Raw genomic sequence first — 14,727 nt, 5'->3', positions numbered from 1 at the left:
TACTAATGTTTTGTTGAGGATGTTTGCATTTATGTTTAAAAACCACATTGGTCTGTCACTCTCTCTCTTGTAATGGCTTTATTTGGTCTTGCTATTAGAGTGGTGCTGGCCTCATACGATGAGTTAGGAAGTGTTCTGGAAGAAATGATATAGAATTGGTATTCGTTTGTCCTTAAATGATTGAAAAAATTTGCCAATTATATCATCTGGGCCTGGTGCTTTCTTTTTGGGAGATTATTAGTTAGGGACTGGATTTTTTTTTTTTATAGATATAGGCCTACTCAAATGATATATTCCTCTTTTTATGAGTTTTGGTGTTTATGTCTTTTAAGGAATTGGTCCATTTCACCTAAGTTATCAAATTTGTGGGCATAGAGTTTTTCATAATATTCCTATTAATCTTTTAATGTTCATTGGATCTATAGTGATTACCCCGCTTTCATTTCTAATATTGGCAAGTTATATCTTCTCTGTTTTTTTGTTGTTGTTGTTGTTAGCCTGGCTAGAGACTTATCAAATTTATTGATGTTTTCAAACAATCAGCTTTGGTTTTGTTGATTTTCTGTATTGTTTCCCTAATTGTAATTTTGTTTGTCTCCTATAAGGTATACTATTACATTTCTTCTGCTTGCTTTATGCTTAAGTTGATCTTATTTCTATAATTTCTTGAGTTGAATGCTAGATTATTGATTATAGATCTTTTATAATTAAAATGCACTTATATCATAAACATAATATGTAAATATATATATTATTGACCGATGTACTTCTTCCTTGACCCATGTTTTATTTAGGAATTTGTTGCTTAATTCTCAAATATATGGAGATTTTTCAGCTTTTATTCTGTTTTTGATTTCTAGTTTAATTTGACTGTGGTCTGAGAAAACACTTTGTATAATCTCTTTTAAATTTGTTAAGGTGTGTCTTATAGCCCAGGATGTGGTCTGTCTTGTTAAGTGTTCTGTGTAAGCTTGAGAGGAATGTTTATTTTACTATTGTTTCTTCTCCAGTGTTCTTCCTCTCTTTATGTAGATCCAGGTTTTGTTTTATTTAACCTATATCATTTTTCTTCTCCCTAAAGAAGTTCTTTTAACATTTCTTACAGAGTAGGTTGTCTGGTGATGAATTCCCTGTTTTTGTCTGAAAAAAGTCTTTACATATCTCTTTCACTTTTGAAGGATAATTTTGGTGGATATCAAATTTTAAGTTGATTTTTTTCACACTTTAAATATTTCAATCCACTCTTCTTTCTTGCATGAAAAGAAGTCTACCGTCGTTCTTATCCTCTTCTGGTTTCTTTCGAGATTTTCTCTTAATCTATTTGTTTTTTAGTTTGAATATGATATGTTGAGATGTGAATATTCAAGAGAACCACTTGGTGCTCTTTGATTTTTCTGTGTATGTAATTTCATATCTGTCATTAATTTGGAAAATTCTAAGGCTTTATTACATCAAATATTTCTTCCATTTTGATCTCTCTTTTCTTCTAGTATTCTAATGATACATCTGTTACACATTTTGAAATTGTCCCACAATTCTTTCATTCTTTGAGGTAAACAGACATTTTAGTTAGAGAATTTATGGAAGTCTTGCTAGGTGTTGGGCTGTGTTTAATGTTTGCTGTAGTGGTAGGTGCCGGGGCCTCAACTTCCTCTAGTGTTCGTTTTTGTCTCCACTTTTGTCTTTGAGCTTCTCTAGGAATTATTCCTTAAATAGATTCTATGTGTTTTCTACTCTTCCCAGTAAACTACCATTATACCAGAGTCCTGCTAATATGGTGGTAAGGCGTGGGAGAGGAAAAGCATTCCATAATCTTATGATTAAATCTCAGTATTTTACGGGGTCTGTATTCCTGGGCTGTGACCTTCACCAGTGTTTCTTAGCTTCCCTCAGTTCCCTTAGGTGAGAGAGAAAGGCTAGAGAGAGTCCAGTAGGAGAAATGCCCTGTGCCTGGGGTGGGAGTAAGGCTCTGGTAAAATCCTTCCCCTGGAAAATAAGCCTTTGTTATAGAAAATGCTCTGTGAATATTTCACAAATACTCTTTCCCTCTGCCTGCCAGAGACAGAAGGGAATCTGTTTTAGCTCTTCTCTATGAGAACATGGCAGGGTTCCTGGAGGTAAAACCCTTAAAAGTGTTGGGGGCCCAAGACTGTGGCTCCCAGGAGTTTCTCACTATTAACACTAGTCCACACTCACCCCCCAGGAATTTGTCAAAATTAACATTTAAGTGTTTCCTACCAGTTTATGACTCTAGTGGCTTCTGTTTCAGGTAAACTGATCTTGGCTGTCGACTCTTTGGATTAGCCTGATTCTCCAGATTTTGGGGTGGCAGTTTGCCTTGCAAGCTCAGTTCTCTGAAGCTTCCAAGAAAAATTGTTGATTTTTAGTTCATTTAGCTTTTCCTTTTGTACAGACATAAGTGATGACTTCCCAGCTCTTTACATATTGGAGCCGAAACCAGAAGTCTATTTAGTATCTTGATTAGAAAAAGAACCCAAATTATGTTTTATATGCGTGTGTGTGTGTGTGTGTTTATGTGTGTGTGTGTGTGTGTTTTCTTGTATTATATTCTATCCTGATAAAATTATGGAGAAAACAGTTTCTTTTAAACCAGTGATCAAACACTGAAAAGAGAACAATGATCCGATTTGCCAATGATTCTGTGAACATAGCTTCTTATAGGAAAATGCTTCTGAGCTAGTAGTTTCTTTCAGAAGATTTTTTTTTCTTTCTTAATAGACTAGCACATTTAAAGTGTTAGAAATTCAGTTTTTGAAAAAACTTTTCTGGGATTTTTAAGAGTGCTAAATATATGGAGTGCTTATTGGTATCTATAAACCAATCACAATCTTTTTTTATTTCTAGAGACTTCACAATATACATTTTTAATTACTCCAAAGTTAGAAAAGTATTTTTACAATTACACATGAGAAGTAAATTCTTTTCTCAGTAGAGGTATGCAGATACTTAGAGAACTTACAGCTTTAATTTTACATATGCAGCTCCAGGTCAGAATAAACCTAGAATATAAAAATTCAGATCTGAAAGACAGTCTGCTTTTCAATGGAAGGTAAGACATACATTTGCACAGACAGAAAAGCAAAAAGACTAACAAACCAATATCTCTGTTGTCTCTCATCTGAAAAAGAGTAATTCCTGTCTCTACACAAAAGAGATCACCAAATAAGTAGAACATAAAACCAAATTCCCAGTTACTACTGCCACCAATCGGGAATAACCTGTTGGCTATGCACAAACAAGAATAAAAACAACATTGGCCAAGAACAAAAACCAAACAAACAAAAACACAAGTCAGAAGAAAAAAAATAGAAAAATTTAGTCAGCGAACCTGAAATTGTGTTGCCTCCTGGAATCCTTTCATTCCAGGATCCAAGAAAAGATGGACTGAGAAGAGGAGCCTAGGAGGTGTATTTTCAGGCAATGCAGTTTAATTGACTTCTCAGACATCTTGGTACTTACAAGGCATAATTTTTGAAAAGTTAAAAATATGATTCTTATACAAATATGGAAAGAACATGCATTAACATTTATTTAACTCTTTAATGAGGGAACTAGCAGGATGAAAAAGCTGGATTATGCTTTACAGGTTTGAATGCCAAGCTGAGAGTACCGGATTTGAGCTAGTGTACTTTATCACTTTTAGTTTTGCCATTTGAGATTTTAAATGGCCAACGTGGCCCCACTCTAACAGACTTGCCAATGTAGCTTTTCTTTTGTTTTCTTTTTTCATTAAAAAGAAAAACAAAACAAGATTTATGTACATTTTTTCTTTATATTGAGGGATAATCTTTAAGTGGAGCCAGGCATGGTGACCCATGCCTGTAGTTCCAACTACTCGGGAAGCTGAGACCAGATGGTCGCTTGAGTCCAGGAATTCAAGGTTGCAGTGAGCTATGATCACATCACTGCACTCTGTCTAGTCTGGGTGACAAAGTGAGACAATATCACATACATAAAAATAGACCTTTAAAATTTGACTGATTAAGGATGTTTTTCATTCAGTATATAATCACTTTACACAGAGAGCTCTAGAACATGTCTTCTGTCTCATTATTTGTTAAAATATACTTATTGAGAGTCAGATATTGTGCCAAGAATGTAAAGGTAAAAAAGATAGACAGTGCCTCTGTCCCTAGAGATTTTATAGTTCAGCCTCAAGTATTAATTAGGTAAAAATTTAAAATAGCATATCTGTTATAGACAGTAGACAGAATTAGATTAGATATGAGATATGGATTTGGTAAAATGAAAAGTGACTAAAATTAAAGAAAGCAAGCAAATAAAATTTTTGAAACTCCCAGGAATTAAAAAAAAAAAAAAATTCAGGCTGGATGTAGTGGCTCACACCTGTAATCCCAGCACTTGGGAGGCTGAGGTGGGAGGATCATGAGGTCAGGAGTTCAAGACCAGCCTGGCCAACATGGTGAAACCCCATCTCTACTAAAAATAAAATAATTAGCTGGGCATGGTAGCAGGCGCCTGTAGTCCCAGCTACTTGGGAGACTGAGGCAGGAGAACTGTTTGAACCCGGGAGGTGAAGGTTGCAGTGAGCCAAGATCATGCCACTGTACTCCAGCCTGGGAAATAGCAAAACTCTGTCTCGAAAAAATAAAATAAATAAAAATTCAGGTTGGGTTAGTTTTTGACTAAAGCAAAGAGATTTGTTTGTATTTTCTTGCATTTTTTGTTTCTCTCGCCCAGCCTTCTTTTTCCATTTGATCCATTCGTGTGTCATCAGAACATTCCATAAGAGATGGATGGAGTACCAAGGGAAGGGAAGCATGTGTCAGATGATTACAATGATTTGAATCTAATATTGGTAGAAGAAGTCGAAGAAGTCACTGATTTGGGATTTATATGGGTGTTTTTCTCATGGAAAAGGCAAAATTCAGATCTATATTTTTAGTGACACATTCAAGGTGTGTGTTTATTTCCGTAATAGGGATGTAAACACAAAGACTTCCTGATAAATTTATTTTTCTAGATACCTTGATTCTGTAGTGATAATTATTATTTAATGTTGTCAGAAGAAAAAAGGCATTTACTCTCCAGGAAGTGTATAATACTTAGGGCATAGGTGAAAACATTAAAAATTTATTTTTATTTTTTAATTATGCCCTTAAAGATTTCTTCTTTTAAGCGTGCTTTACAACATATATTAGTATTGTAGGGGAAGAAACATAACTTTACCTTCCTCTGTTGATCAGGCACTGTGGAGACAGATACACTAGAGTCCCTCTGTAAGAATTCTTACCCTTTTCCAGTTTTCCCAGGATCCCATCTGCAGGCTCCAGAGCAAGTGGGATGTCCCACAGATCCCATTCTCATTGCCAGAGTTGTAGGGGAAGAATTATAATTTTCTCTCTACTTTTTCTGAGTTATTTGTTGGAACACCCCCCCCACCCCACCCATAACAAGAGACAGATTAATAATATAAAAACAAATAGAGAGAGGCTTATTAACATGTGCACCTCATGTATACATGAGAATAAATCTCAAGGAAGGGGTTTTGAGTTCAGATTTAAATATCACCTTCAGCTGAAACAAAGAAACATTTTGGAAAGGTTAGTTATGGAAAAGTGACCAGGAAAAGCACAGCTAACAAGGGTAACTTTTGTTATCCAGATATAAACAGGCACCTTCTCTTGTGATTTTAGTCATCCTTCTCTTCCTGGTACAGAGAGTGGAAACACCCTTAGAAATGGAGATTTCCTTTATAGATACAAATTTTTCTTACAAAAGGGTAACTTCTACTCTGTTTTTGAGCCTCTCCTGTGTCTGTAATTTCTCAAAATCAGTTCAAAATAATTATTATGCCAAAGGGGCATATTTTACAGTGACATATTTTTTCTAGTATAGTATATACATTTTAGAATAAATATTGTATATCCATTTTTAAATAAATATATAGATATTGAGGGAACATGCACTTCTTATAGAACAGGAACTCACTGAGACAAGTTTAGAGAGCAGTGGTCTAGGGCAGGGGACTTCAATCCCCAGGCCATAGACCTAGTACTGGTTCATGGTCCACCTCCTTAGCTGCACCTCCTCCAGATAAGTGGCAGCATTAGATTCTCATAGGAGTGACCAATCCCTGGTGCCAAAAAATTTGGAGATGCTGGTCTAGGGAGGCTATTGTCCTAAAATATTTTTCCCATTCCTTTTTCTTGGTAAAAACCAAATGAGTTATAATAGTGACCAACCTAATTTTCACGCAACCAGTATACTTATGCTTTTGTTAAATAAAAAAGAAAAAAAAAAGTCTATAGAGAAGCGTGTTTATGCTTTTCTGTAGTTAAAAGTTATGTTAGCAAATAAAGGGGTGTCTTTACCCAGTAGAACAATTTAGGGATGCTTAGAACAATCCTCACATGATATATAGGACTACCAATAAACATTTGTTAACCTAGTAGGTTTTAGATACTAGGACTAGGCACTAGGGATCTGCTGTGGTTTGAATGTTTATGTCCCCTTCAAAATTCATGTTGAAACTTATAATCACCAATGCAACAGCGTTAAGTGGTGGGGCCATTGGGAGGTGATTAAGTCATGAGGGTTATGCCATCATGAATGGATTAATGCATTATGAAAGTGCTTGAGAACCAGGTAGGCCTGGTTTCCCTTTTTGCCCTTCCATCTTTTCTACCATGTGAAGACACAGTATTCAAGGTGCATTTTAGAAGCAGAGATACCAGACACTGAACCTGCTGGTGCCTCGATTTGGGACTTTCCAGCTTCTAGAACTGTGAGAAAATTAATTTCTGTACTTTATAAATTACCCAGTCTCAGGTATTTTGTTAGAGCAGCACTAGTGGACTAAGGATCCAGTGGTAAAAAAGGCAGATGTGATCTCTGTCCTCGTGGGGTACACAGGCGAATTGTTTATCATACACATAAGTTTGTGATTATTATAAGAATTGAATGTGTTATTATTTGTAAAGCACTTACTACAATACCTGAGCACAAAGTAAGCACACAAATACATATACATTTTAAAGCAAAAGTACCGAACATTAACAGAATGTATAATGGAGTGGTGTTCACCTAGTCTGAGCTTCCCTGAGGAAATGACTTTTATTTTTATTTTTTAATTTTAATTTTAATTTATTTTTTGAGATGGGGTCTGGCTCTATTGCCTGCACTGAAGTGCAGGGGCACAATCATAGCTCACTGCAGCCTCAAACTCCTGGGCTCAAGCAGTCCTCCTTCCTTAGCCTCCCAAATAGCTGGGACTATAGGCATGCACCACCATGCCTGGCTAATTTAAAAACAAACAAACAAACAAAAAAACAACAAAAAAAAATTGTAAAGATGGAGTCTCCCTAGGTTTCCCAGCCTGGTCTCCAACTTCTGGCCTCAAGTGATCCCTGTGTCTTAGCCTCCCAGGCAACTGGGATTACAAGCATGGGTCATAGCACATGGCAGAAGTGGTTTTCAACTTGAAACCTCAAAGCTGAGTAGAAATTTCGAAGTACCTTCCAAAAATGCCAAGCCTGTGTCAGCCTTTACACAAAGGCTGGCTTTCTAGGTGCGACTTGGCAAGCAGTAGTAGTGTATGGTAGAGAAGAGCTGTCCTGTGCATGTGGAACTGATTGGCAATCAAATTCTTTTTTGTAAATACTGCTCGCTACTGTTGGGTAGTTGTGGAGAAATAATGCCCATAAAGCACTAGTTAGTCCTCAGATGGTGGGTGAGAAGTGTTATCTCATCCTATTTCACCTGTGTGGGCATCAAAAGCCACTGTGTATCCACTGGAGAGGGGAGGCCTGCAATGCAACCTTGAGGAATTTCAACCTCTGTTTCGTCTCTAGCGCATCAGATCATTGTTCATCCTTCGATATAGGAGGGGACCCATCTCTTAAAGTGACAGATTTCGTTTACATTTTCTTTTAGCACATGGTTACTGTGCCCCTGAAAAAACTCATCAGAGTTCTCTATGTGTATGTGTGTGCATATATATTATATCAGTGCATTTTCATGCTGCTAATAAAGACATACCTGAAACTAGGTAATTTATAACGGAAAGAGATTTAATTGACTCACAGTTTAGCACCACTGAGGAGGCCTCAGAAAACTTAACAATCATGGTGGAAGGGGAAGCAAACACGTCCTTCTTCACAGGGTGGCAGGAAGGAGGTGGGAAAAGCCCCTTAAAAAGAGCAGAGGTGGGAAAAGCCCCTTAAAAAGCCATTAGATCTCCTGAGAACTCACTCACTATCATTAGAACAGCATTAGGGGACTGCCCCCATCATATAATCACCTCCCACAAGTTTCCTCCCACAACACATTGGGATTACAAATCAAGATGAGATTTGGGTTGGGGACGCTGAGCCAGACCATATCATTCTGTCCCTGGCCCCTCCCAAATCTCACATTTCTCACATTTTAAAACACAATATGCCATCCTAACAGTTCCCCAAAGTCATAACTTATTTCAGCATTAACCCAAAAGTGCAAGTCCATGGTCTCATCTGAGACAAGGCAAATCCCTTCTGCCTATGAGCCTGTGAAGTCAAAAGCAAGTTAGTTACTTCCTAGATACAATGGGGGTACAGGCATTGGGTAGATATACCCATTTCAGATGGGAGAAATTGGCCAAAACAAAGGGGCTACAGGCCACATGCTGTCCAGAATCCAATAAAGCAGCCATTAAACCTTAAAGTTCCAAAATGATCTCCTTTGACTTCATGACTCACGTCCAGGTCACACTGATGCAAGAGGTGGGTTCCCATGGCTTGGGCAGCTCTGCCTCTGTGGCTTTGCAGAGTACAGCCCCCCTCCCAGCTGCTTTCAGAGGCTGGCCTTGACTGGCTGTGACTTTTCCAGGTGCACAGTGCAAGCTGTAAGTGGATCTACAATGCTAGGTTCTCAAGGACGGTGACCCTCTTCTCACAGCTCCACTAGGCAGTGCCCCAGTGGAGACTCTGTGTGTGGGCTCCAACTCCACATTTCCCTTCCACACTGCCCTAACAGAGGTTCTCCATGAGGGCTCCACCCCTAAGGCACACTTCTGCTTGGACATCCAGGTGTTTCCACACATCCTCTGAAATCTAGGTGGAGGTTCCCCAACCTCAGTTCTTGACTTTATTATACCACAGGCCCAACACCACGTGGAAGCCACTGAGGCTTGGGGCTTACACCCTCTGAATTCATGGCCTGAGCCGTAACTTGGCTGCTTTTTGCAGCTGGAGCTGAAGCATCTGGGACACAGGACACCATGGCACAAGGGCACCTTGTCACTAAGTCTAAAGACATGGTGAATGAAACCATGTTTTCCTCCTAGGCCTCTGGCCTGTGATGGGAGAGGCTGCTGTGAAGGTCTCCGACATGCCCTGGAGACATTTTCCCCATTGTCTTTGTGATTAACATTCAGCTCCTTGGTACTTACACAAATTTCTGCAGCAGGCTTGAATTTCTCCCTAACAAATGGGTTTTTATTTTATATCTTATCATCAGGCTGTAGAGTTTCCAAACTTTTATGCCCTGCTTCCTCTTGAATGCTTTGCTGCTTAGAAATTTTTTCGGCCAGATACCCTAAATATCTCTCTCAAGTTCAAATTTCCACAGATCTTGAGGGTGGGGCAAAATGCTGCCAGTCTCTTTGCTAAAGCATAGCAAAAATCACCTTTATTACAGTTCCCAACACGTTTCTCCATCTGAGACCTCCATACAGTTCCCATTACAGTTCCCAACAAGTTCTCTGAGACCAGGAAGTTCCAAACTTTCCCACAACTTTCTGTCTTCTTCTGAACCCTCCAAATCGTCCCAACTTCTGCCTGTTACCCAGTTCCAAAGTTGCTTCCACATTTTTGGGTATCTGCAGCATCACCCCACTCCTGGTAACAGTTTACTGTATTATTCCATTCTCACGCTGCTGATAAAGACATACTGGAGACTGGGAGATTTATAAAGAAAAGAGGTTTAATTAACTTACAGATCAGCATGGCTGGAGAGGCCTCAGAAAACACTGTGATGGCGGAAGGGGAAAAGAAGCACATCCTTCTTCACAGGGCAGCAGGAAGAAGAAGTGAAGAGTGAGGAGGGAAAACTCCCTTATAAAACCACCAGATCTTGTGGGACTCACTTACTATCATGAGACCAGCATGAGGGGACCACTTCCATGATCTAATCACCTCCCACAAGGTCCCTCCCCTAGTATGTGGGGATTACAATTCATGCTGAAATTTGGGTGGGGAAACAGAGCCAGACTATTTCATATATACTGTGTGTGTGTGTGTGTGTGTGTGTGTGTGTGTGTGTGTGTGTGTGTATTCAGACAGTCCTTGCTTCATAGGGCTCCAATTTACATGAATTTCAGTAACTATGGTTTAGTTACATAATACCAGTATTCCAACAGCACAGTTCAAATTTTAGGTACCACATTTTGTTAACTGAGTAATTGCATAACATATATATTTGACTGCCAGGTCTTTCGTTCACAAATAATTAGGTAGATAACAGGTACTCATCTCAATCAATGACCAATCATGTCACTTTTTTCAAAGTCTGTCATGATGGGTCACTGCACATCTGCAATTCAGTTCATGCACAGATCGCAAAGCATGTACTTTTGTTGCCTCCTTGTCTCTCAGTGATAAACCTATGGGATATTTTAAAAAAATGGAAGCTTAAAAGAGGGAATTGGCCAACAAAGATGACTGGGCATGGTGGCTCATGCTTGTAATCCCAGCACTCTGGGAGCCTGAGGAGGGTAGATCACCTGAGGTCAGGAGTTTGAAACCAGCCTGGCCAACATGGTGAAACCCCATCTCCACTAAAAATACAAAAAAAAAAAAAAAAAAAAAAAAAATTAGCCGAACATGATGGCATGTGCCTGTAGTCCCATCTACTCAGGAGGCTGAGGCAGGAGAATTGCTTGAACCCAGGGGTCAGAGGTTGCAGTGAGCTGAGATCGTACCACTGCACTTCAGCCTGGGTGACAGAGTGAGAATCTGTCTAAATAAAAGAAAATACAGCAAAGAAACAAAAAGTGATGAAACTGTAGGTGAAATTAGAATCAAACATGTATAGAAGACATAGCTGACTAGGAATGTTGATAGCATAGCCATTCAAAAGACTAGATTCACAGCTAGAGGGACTTAGTGAAGGTGAACAATTTACCAACATAATGAGAAAACTATTTGTGACAAAAAGGACAAAGATGTCCCAGAGGAAGTGACACTGACAAGAAACTTTACATTAAAGGAATGCTCCGAAATATTTCATAACATTCAAAGCACACAGGATAAAATGTTAGAATCAGATCCAAATTTAGAAAGGAATGTGATGATTCATCAGGACATAGGCAAGATGCTTACCCCATTTCTTGTTGTAAGTTTCACGACAAGAAATTCAAGCTATTCTTGGTTAAGATTTTTATGAAGGGAAAAAAATCTCCCTCTTAAAATGTCTTCTAGTGTTTTAAATTTCACTGTGCTGAATAAATATTAGTTTTATTAATTTTTTATTTCTCTAATATTTATAACTAACATAAAAGTTTTTAACGCCTTGACAAACAATTTTAAAGGTCAAAGAACAATAATAAAATTTTCCATTTGTTATTAAGACTGCTTTGCAAAGTTCCGCATAAATGGTCATGTTTATAGCTCTGCACCATTATGCAAGTCAAGGACTGCCTTTATGTGTGTCTGAACATGTCTGTGTAAGATTGCGTGTGCATGATTGTATGTGTGTATGTGTGCATGTGTGAATGTGTTTTTGTATGTTCTGATCAAGTAATGAAGGATAGGAAGTCCTGGATTAATATTTTTCACTTTGTTTTGATGTGTCAAGTATCATAAGACCATCTGAAATACATATTTACATTAGCTGTTATCTTAGAGCTTCTCTTTGATATTTTTACAGTTTTTCTGAGACAAGGTGTCAATCTGTTTCCCAGGTTGGAGTGCAGTGGTACTCCACAGTTGTCTGCAGCCTCAACTTCCCGGGCTCAAGTGATCCTTAGACCTCAGCTTCCCTAATAGCTGGGACTACAAGAGTACACCACCACACCCAGCTAATTTTTGTATTTTTTGTAGAGATGGGGTTTTGCCATGTTGCTCAGGCTGTTCTCTCACTCCTGGACTCAATGGATTCACCTGCCATGGCCTCCAAAAGTGCTGGGATTATAGGTGTGAGCCACTGAGCCTGGTCTAAGGTAGAATTTCTTGGGTAGGATATTCTCTCTCAACAGTCTTTTTTCACTCATTGCATTATAAACAATTCAAGAAATGGCAGAAATTTCTTGAACATTTTGAAACTGAGTTCCAGTTGTTTTCCTGATTTTTTCTAGAAGTGTTTGATAATTCTCTTGAGTTTTTCTTAATGATAATAATAATTCTAATAAACACAATAATAGCAGCCAACATTTACTGAACATTTAGTATGTGTCAGCTTCTTTGCAGAACATTTAATACATATTTACTCAACAATTATAATAACTTAAAATTTGAATACATCTGGAAGGAGAAGTCTTTTACACATCGATTATGGTTGATGTAACTGACACCTTAAGAGTTTTTCACTTCTAAGGTAGGGGGCTAACGGTGTGGGGAAGGATCTGTTGCTGATCTCTGCACTTTCGCTCACCACATGTGACCAAGTGGCTTTAGTGGCGTGAGACTTGCTCTCTAGAGAGGAGCTGTAAGATCTGACCACTGAAACCACCACAAGGATCTAAAATGTGCTATTACCTTGTATTTGGTAACACTATGCTTGGTAACTTGCTTGTATGACATAAAGAAACACGGAAAAAGAACCAGCCTAATAAGTGCCTAGAGATACTGGCAGTCCATGATAATTAAACTCTCCAAATCCTCCCATAGAAAACTCAATGAGCTGTATTTACTTCTTTCTGGCATTATAAAAATTATGTATCCTTTTATGTGCAGAGACAGTTCCTTAGGGATGAAGAGTTATGCATGCTCATTAACAGAAGAATGTGTACCACAGCAGGTACTGCATGCTAAACCCAAGACTTATGACCCTATTGTCCACATGAGTGGCAAGCATAACTTCTCCATTGTGGTGGTGAATGAGAGGATGAAGAGATAATGATGGTAATGAAAGAGGTTAATTTAAATGTTCTTGCTCCATACTTCGGTTGAATATTCAGATATATTTCAAATTAACCATGCTTCTTAAAAGGTTGGAATCCAAGTGTGGATTTTTTTGTTTTGTTTTGTTTTTTGCTTAATTTCCTGTATTTTGAAATAGAAGATAACATTGGAATTCTGTGTTAGAATTGTCCAAGCACATTGCCCTGACTGTGAACCTTGAGTATTGGTTTTAAGTCTGTCAGTCTAAAAAAACTTTAGATTGTTCTCATCGAGCTTTCTAGACTTACTTTCCCTGACTCTGTGGGCATGTGTATTAGCATAATCTTTGCCTAAAGATTTCTACTTGGTCAACTGTTCCCTATAGTCCTTTTCCGTTTAGAAGAATGCAGTATTGGGACAGATGCGGTGGCTTTGATGTTGGAATCTTCATGATAATTCTTCTTTTCAAAAACTTAGGTCCTTTGTGTCATTTACTATTATGATCAATGTACATATTGTGTGAAGACCTAATTCATGAGAATTATCATGAAAATTGGTTCATTGACTACATATACATTAAAAGATCTCAAGTGAACAAAAAGTAATTTGTGAGGAAAAAATAATTCAATGAAAGCAACAAATGCTAGGGAATTACATCATTTGGAGGCCTAGTCAGCAAAGAGAAATGGTGAATTATTATACTTTTTGCTTAAAAGAAGTAAGAAGTATAAAAATTTAGGCTCTCAAATGAAGGAAAATGAATTGAGAGCCTTTATAATACTGTATTGTCTCAGATTGGGTTCCTCAGAAGCAGAACTCCCAGGGGAAACCCTTAAGTGGGCAGGGAAAGCACAACAGGGAAGGGAGAAAGTGGAGGAAGGGTTTGACTTAGCTTGGACAGAGTCTCCCAGAGGGGGACTTCATTCAGTCTAACCCTATAGCACTCTGGAGTATGAATTAGACCTATTTGTGCTGCAGGTTCACACTCCTTCACCCCATACTCATTGGATGATAGTCTCAGGGTGTGCAAAGGATCATAGACCCTCAGGCACTTCCCACTTTCTGCGCTTGTTGCAAAGTGGCTCCATCAGCCTGAGAGTTGTTCTCCAAAGAGCTACAGGAGTTGGGAGTGGGGAACTGAAAGCACCAGACTACAAAATCGGGGTGGGGTGCATGCAAAAGCAGCAAGAAGGAATGGGAAGGAATAGTAATGTTGTGTGCTATACAGATGATTCTAAGTTAACTTCAGAGTCATTTCCAAAAGAAATTATCCCAAATAATAATGATGGTTATCTGTATTTGTACAGGCCACACAAGCTTCTCACATTTATTATCCCATTTAATCTTTGTGTTAGCCCAACGAGGTAGAACACTCAATCTTGCAAATCAGGCAGCTACTGTTCAGAGAGGCTAGGTAACTTGCTTAAAGATGCAGTGCCAAAAAATGGAAGGGCTAAAGCCATGGCCAGCAACCCTGACTCCAATCCAGTGCCTGTTCCAAAATAGGAAGTTGCTTTTATTCTGTACTTTTTTAACCTGGTTAGTTTCCCTGTGAGATTCAAACTACTTTTTGTAACTGGGTTCATTACTGGGTCATTAGTCAATACATATTTTCTAAGCTGATTTCAGTTAAATTGAATTTAAAAGGCAGACTTTCTTATCCCCC

General features: G+C 38.4%; 1 protein-coding gene across 2 annotated transcripts in view; it reads left to right on the top strand.

The window, feature by feature from the left end:
* Positions 1–14,727, top strand: part of CYP7B1 (cytochrome P450 family 7 subfamily B member 1) — a 207,192-nt gene that overhangs the window by 58,286 nt on the left and 134,179 nt on the right. The gene's annotated exons all lie outside the window — the stretch shown is intronic.

The sequence above is a fragment of the Macaca mulatta genome, chromosome 8 (assembly GCF_049350105.2).
Source record: "Macaca mulatta isolate MMU2019108-1 chromosome 8, T2T-MMU8v2.0, whole genome shotgun sequence".
Taxonomy (NCBI): domain Eukaryota; kingdom Metazoa; phylum Chordata; class Mammalia; order Primates; family Cercopithecidae; genus Macaca; species Macaca mulatta.
Note: the sequence above shows the minus strand (reverse complement) of the source record. Positions and strands in the feature narration are given on the sequence as shown.